The 16,923-nt window shown below is 54.0% G+C and overlaps 1 protein-coding gene across 10 annotated transcripts in view; it reads left to right on the top strand.

Annotated features, from left to right (window-relative positions):
* Positions 1 to 2,544: 2,544 nt before the first annotated feature.
* Positions 2,545 to 16,923, top strand: part of CTIF (cap binding complex dependent translation initiation factor) — a 285,846-nt gene continuing 271,467 nt past the window's right edge. For 2 of the 10 annotated variants that reach the window (XM_048218621.2, XM_026496276.4), the window contains exon 1: positions 2,545 to 2,842. The gene's annotated coding sequence lies outside the window, so the exon portion shown is untranslated. Of the gene's footprint in view, positions 2,843 to 3,277; positions 3,863 to 16,923 lie in introns of those variants that run through there. The other 8 variants (XM_048218624.2, XM_057313103.1, XM_048218623.2 and 5 more) reach the window with 6 other exon arrangements.

The raw sequence follows: 16,923 nt of genomic DNA, 5'->3' as shown, positions 1-16,923 counted from the left end.
ATCAAAGGCTTATCTTATCCTCCGTTAAGGAAGGTTTAGCAGACGGGAGGTAAAGAGAGAGCCAGGCTCTGTTGACCCAGGGAGCAGAGGGCAAGTGTTGATAGGCAGGGAGAAGCAATGCGGGGGCCCAGAGGAGGTGCCCTGGCTGGGTTGACACACTACGGGGGTCCTTGGGCAGCAGGATGGGGTGGTGTGGGCTAGGAGAGCTGGCCCAGTGGAGGGTGGGGACTAGAACCGAAGGTTCCTTGAAGACAAACCTAATCTGTTTCACACGTGAGGATGAGTCACCCCCCCCCCCCCAGGAATCCCCCCGGTGCACCAGCTCTGCTGGCGACTCCACAGAAAGAAAAGTTCAGGGATCCTCCCCCTGGCCCAAAAAAACCTGGGCCAAGGAAAGGAGTCCGCTGTCACGGACCACTTGCTATGTGGCAGAGCCAGCGCAAAGATACTATCACCATTGCTTCTCACAAGGCCAAGGATGGCTGAATAAACTATCCAAGGTCACCATGTGGAGGTGAAGGAAGCTGTCCAAGGTCACAGAGCTGGGAAGCAGCATACCTGCGAGTCAAACCCAGGGGTCAAGCTGACGCTTGAGGCTGTGCCATCCCCACTGGCCGGCTCACCCCAGGCACACTCCCCAAACAGAGGTGTGTACTCTCTGCGGATGTTTTGCATTCTGCACATTGCTCAGTCTCTCCTCACCTCTGGGGGTGTGATTTAAAGCAGAGGCCAAACCAAGACCCAGACCATTCCATTCTTGTCTCTTTGTAGGTGGCAAGCATCGCAAACACAGCGCAAAACAGCACTGACAACAAAAGGTAGGTCCATGGGAATTTGCTGAGTGGATAGACTCCAGTACTATTTTATATTTTGTAAACCTAGGAAGTCATCCAGATGTTAAAGCATAAAAATAACACCCTGCTTGAACCAATGAGGCAGAAGAGGGACAAACCAGCGGGAAGAGTCAGGTATGCTTAAACATGTTCCTTTGGTGAGGGATACCAGACCTGGGACGCAGACAGCTGGCTTCCTATACCCCCTCTGCGGTAGACCTGCTGTCTTCCCCTAGAAGGGAGGGGATGACACGCCCCCATGCCCTTTGGTACAAGGATCAAATGAGCGGATCTGCTGGGCGTCACTGTCGATGTGCTTTGCTTTCCTCCCATAATTTGGCTCACGCTGAGCCACAAGCCTGGAAGATCAGCTCTCCACTAAAAACGATATCCCACTCCTCCTTTCAAGGACGACTTCAAGCCTCACCTCTAGTGAGAAGCCATCCCAGGCTCCTTCTGTCCTCTAGATCCACCCTTCCATTCCTGCCCCTTGAACACTCCCCCAACCTCCCCCGCCCCCATCAATCTGCTCCCTCTGCCTTGCCAAACTGCTGGGACTTTCGGAATTGGCTTGCTTCTCTCTCATCTGGTGCCTCTGTAGCTTTAGTCAGATATCTACCCCTTCCTTTGCCTTCGTTAAAAATCTTAATGATTCTTTGCTCAAGTGCCACCTCCTCCAGGAAGCCTTCTATCCTGCAGCCACCCTCCATCCAGGTTGACTGCTCCTGCTGAGGGTTCCTTAGAACTTTCTGCTTATTCCTGTGTTAAGTGTTGCCTTTTCCCCTATACTTTCATTGACCGTGGTCCTCACACTAGACTTTGAGCTCCCAGAGAGGAGCAACTAAGGGTCTTACTTGTCTTGGCATTCCCAGGCATGTCCCATCTGTGGAAAGGGCTCACCAAATGTCATATGTGTTAATGAGTGGATTTCCACTGAAGTTATATGTGTCACACAGTTCCTCAGATGAGTTTATAAGCCCCTTGCTTGGAAGGGTGTACAGCCTCGTGTATTTCTCAGAAAGGCCTCTCTGTCCGAACCTCAGTGCCTGGCACTTAGTAGGTACTTGGAAAACATTGGTGATCTGGTTAAGTGATTACTGACTTATCCACTGCACTGAATTCTCCCAGCCTCCAGGTCCCCAGTCCCAACCCTTAGCATGGCCAATGGAAAATTAATTGGTTGCAAAGTGCATATCTAATTACAACATCCCGCCCCTGCCACAGAGATGTTCAAATGTTAATTATAACATACGCATCTCAATAACAGACGTTAGCATTTAATGCAGCATTAATAACGCCACATGGGCCGCCTAGTGCATACACAAAGCTTCCTTTTATCTGCCATTAGGACAGACTTTGCACTTTCAGCACGGAAGTCCTCATCCTGAAAGCCTTCCTGCCCCTGAAACCAAACGTTTCCCTGCAAGCCTGGAGCGCGCCTCAGCCCCCAGTTCTCTCAATGCGGAGGTCCCCACCCAGGGCCGCGCCACGGTCGCGGGGAGGGGTCGTCGGCCGGCGGCTTTCGGCGTGACCACACTGGACAGTCTCCGCTGCATCGGCGGCATCCACGGCGTCCCGGCGGCGCCCCGCTCTCCAGGGCCCGCCATCCCGGGAAAGAAAGGCGAACTACATTACCCAGCAGGCCTCTCGCCGCCCTCTTTCCTTTCAAGTCTTTGCACGTGGCCGGAGGGGAGGGAGGGGCCGGGACGTCACTCTCCTACATTCTCTTTCCCTGTGTCAGAGCAGGGATCGTTTTTTTTTTTTTTTTTTTTTTTTTCCTTCCTCTACTCCCTCCCCCCCACCCGCCCCTCCCTCCCTCTTTCCCTTCCCTCCCTCCCTCCCCTCTCGGTTGGGTTTGTGCGCTGGGGCGCGGATCCCCTCCGCAGCCGGGACGCGCGGAACTCGAGGCAGGAGTCGGCTCTCTGGAGCCTCCTCCCTCCCTTCCCCTTCCCTGCCCCCTTCCCCCACCCCCGACTCGGACTCGGAGCGGCGGCCGGAGGAACCCCGAGGTGAGCATCCCCCCGCCCGCCCGCCCCCCTCTTTTAGTCAGCTCAGCTTGCGGATCGATTCGGGGACCCGCCGGGAGGGCTGCGTGACGTGCGCGTGCTTATAGCTAAATCCGAGAAGACCGCCCCAAACAATTAGCCCCCTTTCCCCTCCCTGCGCCCCCGGCCGCCCGGCGTCCGCGCCCATCTTCCGACCCCCTCTCGGTCGCGGACCGCACTCCACGATCTCGCCCCCTCCCCAGGTTCGCCGCTACCCCGCAGGGCTCCCCGCCCAGTGGGGAGCCGTAGCCCTGGGGCTCCGGAGAAGAGGGGGCTCTCGGGGGCGCACGGCTGGAGCCAGGCTCGCGTCGGAGCCGCGCGGTGTAGCCGCTGTCATGTGCCGGGTTCCGAGCCGGGGGGGGGGGGGGGGGAGGAAGAGAGCGAGCGTGATTGCTCTCCCTTTTGTTTTGAAGCCCGCATTTGCTGCATCAAGCAGTTGCTTTAGTAGCAGCCAAACTTGCAGCTGTTCTGACCGCGCTCCGCCGAGGTAGGGAGCGCGGCCCTGGGTGGCGACTCCGGGCCGGAGGCTGCTGCGCTGGTGGCTGCCGGAGGGACCCCGAGAGAGTGTCTCCACGCAGCCCCTCCCTCCTGCGGTGACTGATTGTGTCTGTAGCAGCGGCCGTGCGAGAGTGTGTGCGCGCCCGTCCCCGCGAGCGCGGGGATGTCTGTCGTCTAGACAGGCGGCACCCTCCCTCCGTCCCCGGTGAGCCTGCGGGCCGCGGGGGGCGCGGGGGATGGGAGCAGAGGAGGAACCCGAATCGGTGGAGCCATTGCGGTCGCAGCTTTGGACATTCCCTACGGTGGTGATTCTGTTGGCTTTTTATTATTATTCCTGTCGCCGCGGTGTAATTGGGCCTGGGGAATAGATCCGCCAGGCGGAGCGGGGGTTAAGTTGACAGGCTCTGAAAAGCCTGCTCGCCGTGGCGAGTGACCCGAGCGGCCGCGGGGTGGGCTCCGGCTCCAGCTCTTCAGGACGACGAGCAGGTGACTGTCCTGGACGCGGGTCGTGGGGGCAGGGAGGGCAGGGGGTTGTGGTTCGGTCTGCGGCGGCGGAGGTCTGCGGCCCCCGAGGACCGCGGGCCGGAGCTCGGGTGCGTCTGGAGGAAGCATCCCGGGGACCGCGGGTGTGAGTTGGGAATGTCTTAACACTGACATTAAAAGACAATCGGGGTTCGGAACCCCTCCTTTGGTCGGCGTTGGCTGTTGGGTTTCGTGGAGTTTTCAGGGCTGGGGTTGGGGGGCCGGTGTGAGCAGGGAGGGGGTGCGACTTGTAAAGGGGAGGGTTGGCTGCCGGAGGCCTGTGTGTTCCCACCCCGAGGAGCGAGGCGTCGCCTCCCCCGCCCAGCTGTTTGTGTGTGTACACACCGCTCTGGCGTGTGTGGGGGGGCGGGGCGTGGGGGGGACAGACCGCGGCGTAGTGGGGACGCGCGTGGGCCCGACTGCCCGGTGAATCGTCCCGCCAGCCCCCTCGCGGTCCCAGTTGGGCTCTTAGTCATGTGTGTGTCCGCGCGCGCCCGCGCGCCCGGGTTACTTGGACTGGGGGTCCTGCGGCTGTGCGACCGGGGAGCCCCTGCAGTTTGCGTGTGCGCGGAGTCGGCGAGGGAGTTCCGGGCTCGCGGTGGCGCGGGAGACTCGCCGTGCCTCCCCCCGCGTCCCCATGCCCCCTGACCCGGCGGGCTGGCAGCCTACTCGGCTGCGCGGGGTGCGGGTCTGGCCGGGCGGGGAGGGGCCGCGGGTACGCGCGTGTCGCCGCCCCCCACCCTCCCAACACGCTCGGGTTGACCCTTGCTCCGCGGCGCTCGGTGGGTGCGCGTGCTCGCGCGCCCGCCGCTGCCTTGCGGACCCTGGAGAGAACCGGCGCGCTCTGCTCACCCCCTTCCAGTTCTTGGTCCTGGAGACAGTGGGGGCCAAGGGCTGCCCGGCCCACCCGGCCCCGGCCGGTCGGGGCGCTGCTGCCCGAGCTGCTCCCCGGGTGCGCGGCGGGCCGCACGCCTTCGCCGCCTTCACTGCCGGGTCTGTGCGGCCGGGGGATTATCTCCCAGGCTAGGGGCCGGCGCGCAAAGGGAGGAAGCGGCTGGAGCTGCGGGCCCCGCGGCGGCAGGAGTCTCGGGAGGGCGAAAGTGACACAGCACGAGCGCCGCCGCCGCCGGAGCTGGAGGACAGAGGAAGGAGCCGCCCAGAGCACGGGGAGGGGCCGCGGGCTGTCCGGGCCCGGTTCCTCGTTCCCGGTTCCTCGTGCCCAGCTCGGGGTCTGGCCCGAAAACCTCAGGAATCCCGGCTTCGAGCATGCCCAGCCAGCGCGAGGAAACTGCCAGGCTTTCAAGAAAATCCAATTATATGGGAACAGAATGCACTGAGCAAACGTTAGAGGTGCAGCCCCTCACAGGACGCACTCAGGTTGCCTGAGGAAACTCCCTTTGAGTATTTGAAACAGGATTCGGTTTACACACAGATCATCTCTGGTGTGTCAGGTGTCTGTCCTAGATAATGTACGCTTGTAGGCAGTAATTTTGTAACGCATTCTGGGGTACAGCGTCATCGGTGATTAACAGATTTCAATAATAATAGTATGTTTGTATGACTTTACAGGGCGTTTCTCCCACCCCCCATCCCCACTTTGAATCATCATATTTATTAAGAGGGTCCTGTGAGGTAGGGGGGTATTAACCCCATTTTACAGATAAGCACACTGAAACTCAGAGAGTGCCATGACTTGGCCAAGGCCTCTCAGAGGGGGAAGGGCTACTTTCCCCCTCTTTGTGGTCCTGTGATTTCTCTTTTCAGCCTATGGCTTTTACTTTAAATAATGGCCTCTGTGTGTGTGTGTGTGTGTGTGTGTGTGTGTGTGTGTGTGTGTGTTTGGGTTTTTTGTTTGTTTGTTTGTTTGTTTGTTTTGAGGGTAGGTCTTGGCACCCCAGGAAGTACTGAACCTGAGTAAGGGGGTAAATTATACTGGTGTTTATTCTTTGTCAAAACAATTTTGATTTGTTACCAGTTCTCGTGAGAACAGCCATTAAAGAACAGAAGTCTGCCCTGCTGTTATCATTACTCATCTGATAATTTGCAAATGGTGAATGGTTATCAGCTCTGATACATCCACTATACCAGAATCATGCCTGCGTGTAATAAATCCCTATGGCATACGTGTTTATGCAACACCTGTCTGTCTTCATATGAGTGTGTTCATGGATTCAGTGTTATTATTGAATCCACAGTTTATTCTTTAGGTACTGGTTTCAAAACCATTGGTTTAAAGCGTAGATCCCTGAGAAACCATCCCAGGAGATACTCCCTGCCCTCTGCATCTCTGGTGATAGGGAAGCCCTGAAAAGAGCAAAGAGCTCCTACATGCCTGGATGTATTTTTCAGAGTCCAAGTACAGGAAGGTTCTCAGACACAGCCTGGAGGATTATTAGGTTCGGCCAACTAATCATTCATTCACAACTGTGTATTGAGCACCTCCATGTTTCTGTATCTGGGAGTATGTGGAAAGAAAATTGAACACATAGTCCCCACCTGCCAAAAGCATATTCCAGCTGTGGAGAGAAACGTAAGATTTTAAGCCCAGCATATGTTTATTGAACACCTACCCTAGGCTAGATACTCTACTCTGTTTGGGGTACACAAAGATAGTATAGTAGAAATAGCTAAGTTGTAATGCAATAAAACAGGTGTTTCACAGCCTACAGGAGAGAACAAATCATAAATGCTTTAAAGCACTCACCCTGGGGCTTAGTCCATGTCACACATGTTGTTCGGAAGGGACTCGTAATGCCAGTCCTTTTCCAGAGCAAAGGCAGGAGGAAGCAACAGAAGAACGGCCTTCCATCCCTTGTTACCCTGGACTTCAGGCTGTTTGTAACCTCCTCGGTGGGCCTGGAGGTATGTCCTTCTGTGGAATTTAGGGAGCTAGTGGAAAATGACCCTGAAGTCAACCACCAGATTACTCTGCTGAGCAGTGAGGAGCTGACAGGTTGTTCTCCATGGTCCTGCCCCAGCTCTGCTGGGCTCTGATGGGCTGTGGTAGGCTGTGTTCAGTAATAGGCTGTGACTTCTGTCAAGGTCTCACTCAGGCCCATCCTGGGTTTAGTAGTTTCTGTCTTACCGGTCGGCGTGGATGTTTTACTGTCGGTCTGCTTTTTATCTGTTCGTTCCCAAAGTCACTTTTGGGGTCCCTGACACTGTCCTCCAAGTTTACCTCGGTTTTGGGGTCTCCTACCCTGGTTTTCAGGTTCTATTGTTTGCAGTTCGGATGATGAAGGAGGAAGCAGGCGGTGGTAGGTAGGATGGAGAGAGTCCCAAGTCTAGAGAGAGAACAGGAGGTTCAAACAGACGGGCGAATCACAGTTGTTGGGAATGTTCCAAATGTGATGGCATTGCTACATAGCTTACCCGATAATGTGGCAGCTTCTTTTGATGTTCTTTTGGGGGGGATCCTCCACCTCTCGGCCTCACTGCCAACTCAGTCACTTGAGCTCAGCTGTTCACATTCAGGTTTTATTCTTCTGTTCTTCTGCCCTCCTGCCTCAGGCTGCACACAATTGGATTTAGAACAGCGCTGTGATGGAGGCCTTCTCCCTGAATTATCACCACGCTATCGACATCTGCCTCTTATTTCTGAATTAAACCCAGGCCAAAGCTGTGGTTCAGAACAGAGGGGGAAACAGACACATCTCCGGATCCTAGGCACCCAGACCCGGGAAGGGTCTTATGGATGAGCTGATCTCCATGTGAAGACCCAGAGGCCAGTGAAGATGCAGTGACTTGCCCGAAGTCACTGGGAGCCCTTGGCAGAGTGGGACAAGAAAGTCCAGATTTTCATGCCTCATTCAATCTTCTTTTTCCATACTGTGATGCTTTCTGAAAAAAAAGTGGGGTTCTTACTTCCCAAAGAGTGAGAATGCTATTTCTTCTGTGCTTTCCTCTGGTTCTGGGAAGGGCTCTGGGATCACCTCTTAGTCTTGAGGTTCCTTTCCTTTGACACTGCCCTTCCCTGCCCAACCTTTTGTCTTTGGCATCTAGGAATCTGGCTGAGGGCATAGATTTGCAGGACGTGGTAGGCTTGGGGGCTTCCCAGCACACTTAGGTTTGGTCTTTGGCTTTCCCTTCCCGCGGCAGGGTCCTCAGCGACCTCCTGAAAAGTGTTTGCAAAGCTGTTTTGTATGTGCGTTTGTCTAGGAAGAGGACCCACAGATTTCATTGGGGCTTCACCTGACTCAGTAAGGACAGAAACTATTGATGGGGGCAGTGGAGTTGGAGAGGGGGTTGTTTGGCACTGGAGACTACACTTGATTTGGGTTTACAGTTTGCGAAGTTGTTCACACGAGTGATCTCATCTGCCTTTTACCATAGCGCTGCGAGGCTGTCAGCATTATTCCCATTTTGCATATGAGGAAATCGAACCTTCGAGGTTAGTGCCCTGCCCAAGTCACAAGGAGGCAGTAGAGCAGGGATCTGAACCTGGGTCTTCAGACTTCAAATCCACTGCCTAGGGCTGGGGTGGTCCATCGTGTCACATCATCATTACAGCTTTGTGAGTGGAGTGCTTCCAAATTTTTAGAACTTTTTATGTCTACTGTTGGCTCATATCCGGCATGGAGTCAGACCCAAGTGCTGACTAACTTACCCAGGGATGGGATGGATAAAGTAGGGGAGACCGTTATCATAGCAGTGATATGTGGCGGGGGGCCAGTTGGGATGATTTTGTGGAAGAGGTGACTTTGGAAGTGGGTCTGGGGTCCTGGTGGACCTAGAATAAGTTTTCAGTTGGGGCAATGGCCCAAAATTCTGTAAAGGGGGAATTGTGTGGTGAGCACAGTGGCTGAGAAGATCCTGAGGGCCTTATAGTAGCATGGTCGAGGGGCACCTGTTCTAGCCTCCGAGATCGGGGAGGGCTTCCTTTTTTTTTTTTTTTTTAAAGATTTTATTTATTTATTCATGAGAGACAGAGAGAGAGGGGCAGAGGCAGAGGGAGAAGCAGGCTCCCTGTAGAGCAGGGAGCCTGATGTGGGGCTCAATCCCAGGACCCTGGGATCATGACTGATCAGGGAGGGCTTCCTAAGGGAGACAGTACAGGAGCTGAAAGCGAATGGATGAAAAGAAGAAACCAGCAGGAGAGGAAACGGAAGCGAGAAGGAACAGTGCCTGCCTACGAGAGGTGACTGGAGGCTGTCTGGCATACCTAGGCATTGCAGCAGCAAGGTCAAGTTCAAAGGTGGAGAGGCAGACAGGCAGGGGGCACAGATCCGAGGAGTTTTATGAACCTGTCCAAGGACCTTGGCTTTTAGACCCTTGGAGGATGGGGCTTGAAGGGGAGCTGAGATGTGGCCTGGATCAGAAGGGAGTATGACCTGGAGCCCTGGAGCCAGGGGGCCAATGGGCCGATGAGGCAGTGACAGGTTCCATCCAGCATCCAGGTCGCAGGGGAGAAGGCCTGGAGCCAGGGCCGTGAGTAGGGGGATGGAGGCAAGGCTATCCATTAAAAACATTTGGGGACGAAAGTCTGTAGTGATTGCTTAGCTTAGAGGAATGAAGGGGAAGTCGCAGTGACTCCCAGGTTTCCAGCCTCACTGACGGGGTGGATGGCAGCCTTTACCCAGGTGTGAACTTCTGGTTGTCGGAGCAGGTCGACTGAGGTTGGGGTGAGAAGGAGGACCTCGTGATCTCCAGGGTCGATGTGTTGGGTTCGAATTGCGGGTAGAAGAGTCCGGTGGCACTGTGTCACAGACAATACAGTGTGCAGGTAGCAGCCTGTGGGCTGGAGCTAGTTGTGGGAGTGGGCAAGAGCTGCTGCCGAGTGGGACCGCGCTGGAGGCGGCTGTAGACAATAAAAGACCTCTTCCTCCCATTGTCAGAGAATCCTTTGTCATGCCCGGCCCGCTGTCGTCAGGGAAGCCAGGCGGGGATGCTGTGTCATGCTGGAGGCCCAGCTGGCAGGATCCAGCGACAGCTGAGAGCACACTTCAGCTGGGAGCCTTTCGAGTGAGGGGAGAGGCGTTTTCATTTTTAACATCCGCGGGGAGCAGGGCCCTGTTCCAGGCCCTCAGGGCACGAGCAAAGGGCAGGGAAGACTGGCCCTGCGCCCCAGGAGCAGGCAGGGTGGCTGCTCCCAGGTGTGGACTGAGGAAGCCACGAGAAAGCTTCCACTCCCTGGCAAGTAGTCGAGTACGATTTCAATAGCAGTGTTGCAGATACTTCTCTTCTCGGCGCACTGCATTTTTAGAGAGCTGATGTGTTTCAGGCAGAGCTCCAGTCTTTTCCGTGTTCAGTCTTCATGGGCCTGAACTTGTGGCTGGCACGTAGTAGGGGTGGCACCTACATTTGTGGATCTGCAGGGATGTGGCCGGAGTTAATCGTGTGGAGTGGGAGGCCAGCCAGGGAAGGTTCTCATGAGCAGGTCCAAAGAAGGGTATCCCAACACCGAGTTAGAGTATTTTTAGTACCACAGTGGAGTAAAAATCTTGAAAATCATCCAATTACCAAGCACCTAGAAGCGCTGTGTAAAATATAACTAGCATCCTTTCAAAGAAGAGCTGAGCTCACAGAACGGAAGGGAAATACCCAGGGGACTCAGAACTGAGTGTGGACAGCCAGCTTCCCCTTGGGCTAGGCCAGTCCTGGGGGTTGGGTGGGGGGTGGGAGGGGTGGTTCCTGGTCTTAGAACCAAAGGAGGTTGAGTCTTGGCAACGTCTTCTCCAGGAGACGAGACGGGAGTTGGAATGGAGGGCCCTCCCTAAACTGGGCCCCTGCAAAGGTTTGCACACTTGGAGAAAGGATGAAATAGACGTCAGCCCACTGGCATGGAAGTGGGGGAGGGGGAGCCTGGCAGTCTTGGCCTGAATTTTCACCCGCCAGTGGGGAAAAAAAATCAACCCTGGAAAGGAAAATACCTCAGGCCTGTTATGGCTTTAGATGTCCGCTACAAATGTTCTAGAGCGTCCCCAAGAGGAGGGGTTAGCAGATCAAGCCTCCAGGGACCAGGGTCCCCCAGCCCATGGCTCTCAGCTCCCAGGGGCACCAGGAAGATTCTGGGGCTCCTCACCCTTCCCTAACTTGAGTCCTGCCACCTTGGAGAGAATGCTGAAAGACCCAGGTGGCCTGAGAGAGGAGGAGAGGGGGGAACCTTTCAAAAGGGCCTTCAAAACAGCTACACCCCATCATCTCCCCCATGCCCAGGTTCTTGGAACTTTAAACTTGGAAACACCATAGAGGTACCCATTTGATCTCCTCACTGGTGTGGGTATCCTGGCTTATCTTAGTACTTGCTCTCAATGCTTCCCACGGCCAGGAGCGTACTGCTTTCCAAGGCATCCCCTTCCCTCATTCGGAGCCAGCCTTTTGCAGTTGGAAAGGCCTTCCCTAAGCCTCAGGCAGCCCCCAGCCATTTCCCCCCATTGCCCCGTTGGCCGTTGTGAGAGATGTTTTCCAGGTCCCTTCACCATCTGGTTGGCTTCTGCTGGAAGGGCCCTAATTTGTCAAGCTATGATTCTGTGAGAGAGCGTCTAGCCAAGTCCCATCCTAACTTACTGAGCGCAGAGGGAGTTTTTGCATATGGGTGCGAGATGCGCCGAGCTGGCCGCATAGGCACAGTCTGTGATGCAGAAGTTTGGAGAAGCTTTGGCTCAGTGCTTTTCAGATTCATATGGGAGAAGCAACAGCATACACTGCAAGTTCCTCCCTCCAGCACTCAGAATACATTTCAGCTTCTAAGTAAACCACTCCGGAATCTGATGCAGGGAGCTGACGTTCACCGAATATCTATTTATGAAGTGCCAGGCCCAGTGCTCGGCATCCTCTGTCTGCCTCACTAAGTAAAAGTAACTTCTGGGAGGGAGAGGGACAGAGAGGCAGAGGCATGGAGAGGCCTAACCGTCGTTGTGACAGTTGAGCCCCAAAGTTATTCAGAAAGAATGTGTGTGGTTCCATCCGAGGTGGGTGGAGCTCACATTCCCCATGCTGTTCCCTTTTAGGGCCTGCCTCTGGGGTAGGCAGTGTCATGATCTCACCATTAGCTGAGAAGCCACAGGCCTTTGCCATATTCGTGGGTCATTCGCTGAGACACTTGGGAGTTTGAACCGTGAGACTCAGAGGGTCGGCTAGAGAATCCACATCTTGACGCGTCAGCAAACTGGGTGGTGCTCACGGTCAGAGTGTTTCTTAGAGCTCGTTGTTCGTCTGTCCTGGGGTCTGTCTGCAGTGCCCTGGGCTGTCCTCGGGCAGCAAAGGCCTTCTGCTCCCCAGGGTGGTTGGGGTCTGTGGGGCTCGCAGATTCCCCAGGTGCCCTGTTGAGTCCTGTGGGACGTGAGTGGCCCGAGCACGACGTTGCCTCCGCCAGCGGGATGGCCAGATCAGCACCGCCAGTTTCACACAGGGCCTCTGCTGGCAGGGCCCAGGGGCGAGGGTCAGGGGTTCTGGGAAAGCACCCAGTTTCTCCTCTTCCCCCTCCAAACATTGTTCCTCACGCTTACATCTGCTGGTTTGCCTCACACATTTTAGCGGAAGGCCCTTACCTCCGCTAACATTTGGGTCAGGTTAGCAGGCATGCCTCGGGCACCTGCCGTGGGACAGATGAATTCGGGGAACCGGGCAGGGTTCCAGCCTCCCGTCTTCATTTTGGTGGGGAAGACGGAATGGCCTCATGTTCGAGTAACGTGGGAAGTCCTGGGTAAGGAGAGAGAAAAAGTATGCTGACGTAGCCAGCACAGGGCCATTATACTTTTTTGTTCAAATGCAGACACGTCTGAGAGTGAAAGGAGTGCTATTAATAATCGTGATGGGACACAGACATCCACTGGGCCAGTCCTGGGCCAGTGCGGGCTTATGGGCACATGGACCAGGGATGTATGCACGGGTCACACCAGACACTGTCATCAGTCATTTATACCGCAGGAGGCACACAGGGATGGTGGAAGGTAGCGCCTACAAAGACTGGCAACTGTTTCCCCATTTTGCTCAGGGGCTAGAGAGGAAAGCATTTTCCGTGGGGACTGTGGGCTCAAAGTTCTGATGGGTCTCAGTTTCCAGCCACAAGGATCTGTCATCTGTCTCACCATGATCTCAGTTTTGAGGTTGGAGTCGGAGGTGGACATTTGCAGAGGTGAAAACCACCTGGCTTGTAGAATGTTCTTGGCTACAGGTAAAAGAACACCGGACTCACAGGGCTTAAAAAATAAGGTGTTTACAGACTAACAGAGGCAGAAGTCCGAAGGTAGGGCTCTAGGGTTGGTTAATTCAGTGGGTCAGGGATCATTTCAAGGGCTCATTCTAACCTTACAGGCAACCATTTTCAGTGTTTTGGCCTTTGTCCTCGGGCTTGTCCCCTCATGGTCACAGCATGGCTGCCCCTGCTCCACACATCATGTTCTCATGTAACATTGTCTGAGGCTAGGCAGGAAAGTGAGTTTCTCTTTGTTCTTTAATTCATCAAGCATGGAAACCTTTCCCAGAATCCCCCTGCTAGAATTTCCAGCAAATCCCATTGAAGAGAAATGGGTGGCTACTTAAACCTCAGCTCCACGGAGGCTGAGAAAGCAAGTCTTGGTGTTTCCTGCTTCATCTACAGGAAGAGGTGAGACTGCTTGCAAGGGAGTGGGGAGGAGAGTCATGGTTGGGTGAGCATTTATTAATGGTTGCCTCAAAAAAATTCAATATGATTTTATTTACTTATTTGGAAGAGTCAGCTTTATTGAGAAATAATTGTTTATATCTCAATATAATTGAAGTTAAAAAAAAAAAACGCACCCCCTGGCTCTGGCAACTCATCTGCTTTCTTTCACTATAGTTTTGCCTTTCTTAGTAATTATTATTTCTTAACTCACGGGTATTGTTGGGGCATAAGACCCCAGGTGTCCCATGATGCCTTTTGCGTGGTCTTGGTAGATGGGTTCCGTGCTCCCCCCCCCCCCACCGCCAGTATCCTGCTCCACTCCCACCACTGGGGCCAAGGGAAGAACCCTGGCAAACAGAATTGTCCAGGGACAGCGAGCCTAGGTTGCAGGTGGCACAGACAGCAGGACTAGAGATGCCCGAGGGGCCGAGGCTCTGGCTGGTTGATTGCAGACAGCGGTCACCTTTGAGGGTAGCTGTGATGTTGAAAGAGGAAATTACTCCTTAGTGTGGCGTGGATACCGTGGGTCCTGCAGAGGCTTGTCTGTGCTGATTGGGAAGTCTGGCCCTAGCAGTGGACACTATCTTCCCTTCCACAAACCACTATCCCCTTCATACAGACAAACAGCCTGGGCCGTGGGTGTCTGCCCAATGCCCTGGGGCAAATCCATCCCTGCTAGGGTCGATACACTCTGCTAATCTGGTCAGTTTCGTCCTCCCTTCCACGCCAGGACTTGGTCTGTAAATCTTCAGGGCACTTGGCACTTGCTGTCACTCCCGTCATTCCTTGGGGCCTCACCTGATCTGTTCTCTGAGATCGTAAGCACCTCGATACTATCCTAGTCTGAGTCACCTGCAGGTAGATCATAGGACTAGGGCAGCGCCGGCCATAGGGTCTGTGCTCCATAAAATGTATTTTTTTTTACAACAGAGTACATATTTGTAGAATGAGGAAAGGTGCTTGCTCGTCTTGGCCATTTCTCCAGATTTAAAACCAGTTCATTGTGGCACATCCTGGTACCCTGCATGAGCATTTAGGGATCTCTACGTAAGCCTTCCCTAAAGAGGAAGAAAACCCCTATGCTGTTAGGGGTTGAATTCTAACCCCAGTACGTCGAATATGACTGTATTTGGAGAAAGAGCCCTTAAAGAGATAATTCAGGTAAAAGGAGGTCCTACGGGTGCACCCTAAACCAATACGACTGGTATCCTTAAAAAAAGAGGACATAAGGACACAGGTAAGACGCAGACCTAGGACATCCGGGAGATGAGGACACAGGGAGAAGGTGGCCATGTGCAAGTCGAGGAGAGAGGCCCCAGAGGAAACCAGCCATCTGGGCTTTTTCTGTTTTGTTTTGTTTTGTTTTAGATTTTATTTATTCATTGGACAGAGAGAAACACAGCGAGAGAGGGAACACCAGCAGGGGGAGTCGGAGAGGGAGAAGCAGGCTTCCCACTGAGCAGGGAGCCCGATGCGGGGCTCCATCCCAGGTCCCTGGGATCATGACCTGAGCTGAAGGCAGACGCTTAATGACTGAGCCACCCAGGTGCCCCCAGCCCCCATGCTGTCCTTGATCTTGGCCTTCTAGCCTCTAGAACTGTGGAAACATAAAAAGATCTCTTGTCTAGGCTTACCTGGTCTGTGCTGTCTTGTGTCGATAGCCAAGCTACAGCTCCAGGCATGTGTGACTCCCAAACCTGGACTTTCCTGTCTAAGCTGTCATGTTTGGACAGCAGGGAAAATGTCTGTCAACAGGGATTGAACAGGTGGTATTTCTCCTGACACCCCGAGGCAGTTTATTTGTTAGGTATTACAGTGATTAAGTGCTTAGTGAGCACTTTACTCGTGTAATGTTAATTAGCCTTCCCGGCCTCTCTTCTACAGATGAGAAAAAGAAGGCACAGAGAGGTTAAGTAATTTACCCTTGGTCACACAGCTCATAGTGGTTTAGTCCATTTTGATCGAGTTTTGCCTCTGAAGCATCACACACAGAGATTGACAGGTTGCCCTGAGGTTTCCTTGTGGTGCTCTGAAAGGGTCGCTGGTCTCCGGTCTGCCGCTGGTGACCTGGGTGACCTTGGGCAGGTCACGTCACTGTTGATGTTTTCTCCTCAGTGACCTCAGGGATTGGATCAGAAAGTATCTAACATCCCTGACTGTCTCCCTCTGAGGCTCCCAGTGCCAGGCCCCATGCCAGAGGCAGGGATTAGATCCTCGGCATGGACCGGCACAGGGAAGGAAGGACCCCTGTGATGTCGTCTTTGGCATTGGCCCACACCTAAGGCAGCAGCTCTGATTTGGCCGTTCAGACCTGTGGTTTGGCAGTTTGCTCCTTCCCTATAGAATTAATTTTTTCGGGAAGGTAGACATTATCTCCACCCTATGCCAGGCCCCGTTCTAGGTCTTTTGAGGATGTGGGCTTTGAGTTAGACCTGCTGAAGGGTATGGGGAAGGGGTTGCTGGGGAGTGGTGTGACATGTTTGCTTTCTCTGGGTGAAACAGACGTGGTTGACTGTGGCCTCATTCATGCCGAGAGAAACCAGCCACGGGGCAGAAACTTGGGAGCCCAGGTTGAGCCCAATCTTGGCCCCATCTTGTTTCCATTTCCCATTTGACCTCGGTAGATGGCTGTGAGGACAGGGCGGCTCTGGGATTCCGCGAGCTGAAAATGGGGCAGTAAGAGCAAGAAGGAGGTTGGCTGGGCTGCTTATGGACACGGTCAGGGACCTGGTTTTAACCTTGGCAGCCCAGCTCCTGGTTTATCCTCATCGGGTTTTAGTGACTTTAGTTACCCCATTAGAGCCAAGTTTACTTAATGTATCTGTAATGGATTTCAGAACGAGAAAAGCACTAAGTGTCAAGTTTCTAGTTCCGCCGTGGCCTGCTTGTGACCTCCACGGTTCCCGAATCCCCAGCTCTGGCTCCAGCATTCAGAGGCCGGGAAGAAGCCGTCAGATCCCAGTGGGTGCGTGGACACCGAGCAGGCCTGCGCGGCTGTGGACGGGGGGCTGTCCATTATCACCTCGGTGCGTGCCCTTGTCGGCGACACTGGGGTTATGACGGCGTCCTTGGGAACTGGCAGGACTAATGTGCTTCTTCCAATGGCAACATTGAGGCATGAGAAACCAAGGTGACTTGGCCAAGGTCACATATCACATTTTCCACTGAGAAAACAAATTAAGGGCTACTCCTCCGTTCAGGAACCACCCTTAACTTTTATGCCTTCAAGTAACGTGGTCATCCTACTGATGGAGGATAGGCCGATTTTCAGTTGACTCTATGACTTGTAAAAAATTACCACTTGTCAAAAATTTAAAACATTTAAATGTGCATCAAAGGGGAAGAAAAAGCTAATACATGGAACTTGTGATTGCATTATTGCTTAACAGGATGCTAAGTTTAATACAAAGTCAATACAAGGTCAATAATAATATTGCAG

Source organism: Ursus arctos, unplaced genomic scaffold, assembly GCF_023065955.2.
Source record: "Ursus arctos isolate Adak ecotype North America unplaced genomic scaffold, UrsArc2.0 scaffold_17, whole genome shotgun sequence".
In the NCBI taxonomy this organism is placed as follows: Eukaryota; Metazoa; Chordata; class Mammalia; order Carnivora; family Ursidae; genus Ursus; species Ursus arctos.
The sequence above is the reverse complement of the archived record's forward strand: the minus strand, read 5'-3'. Positions and strand labels throughout refer to the sequence as shown.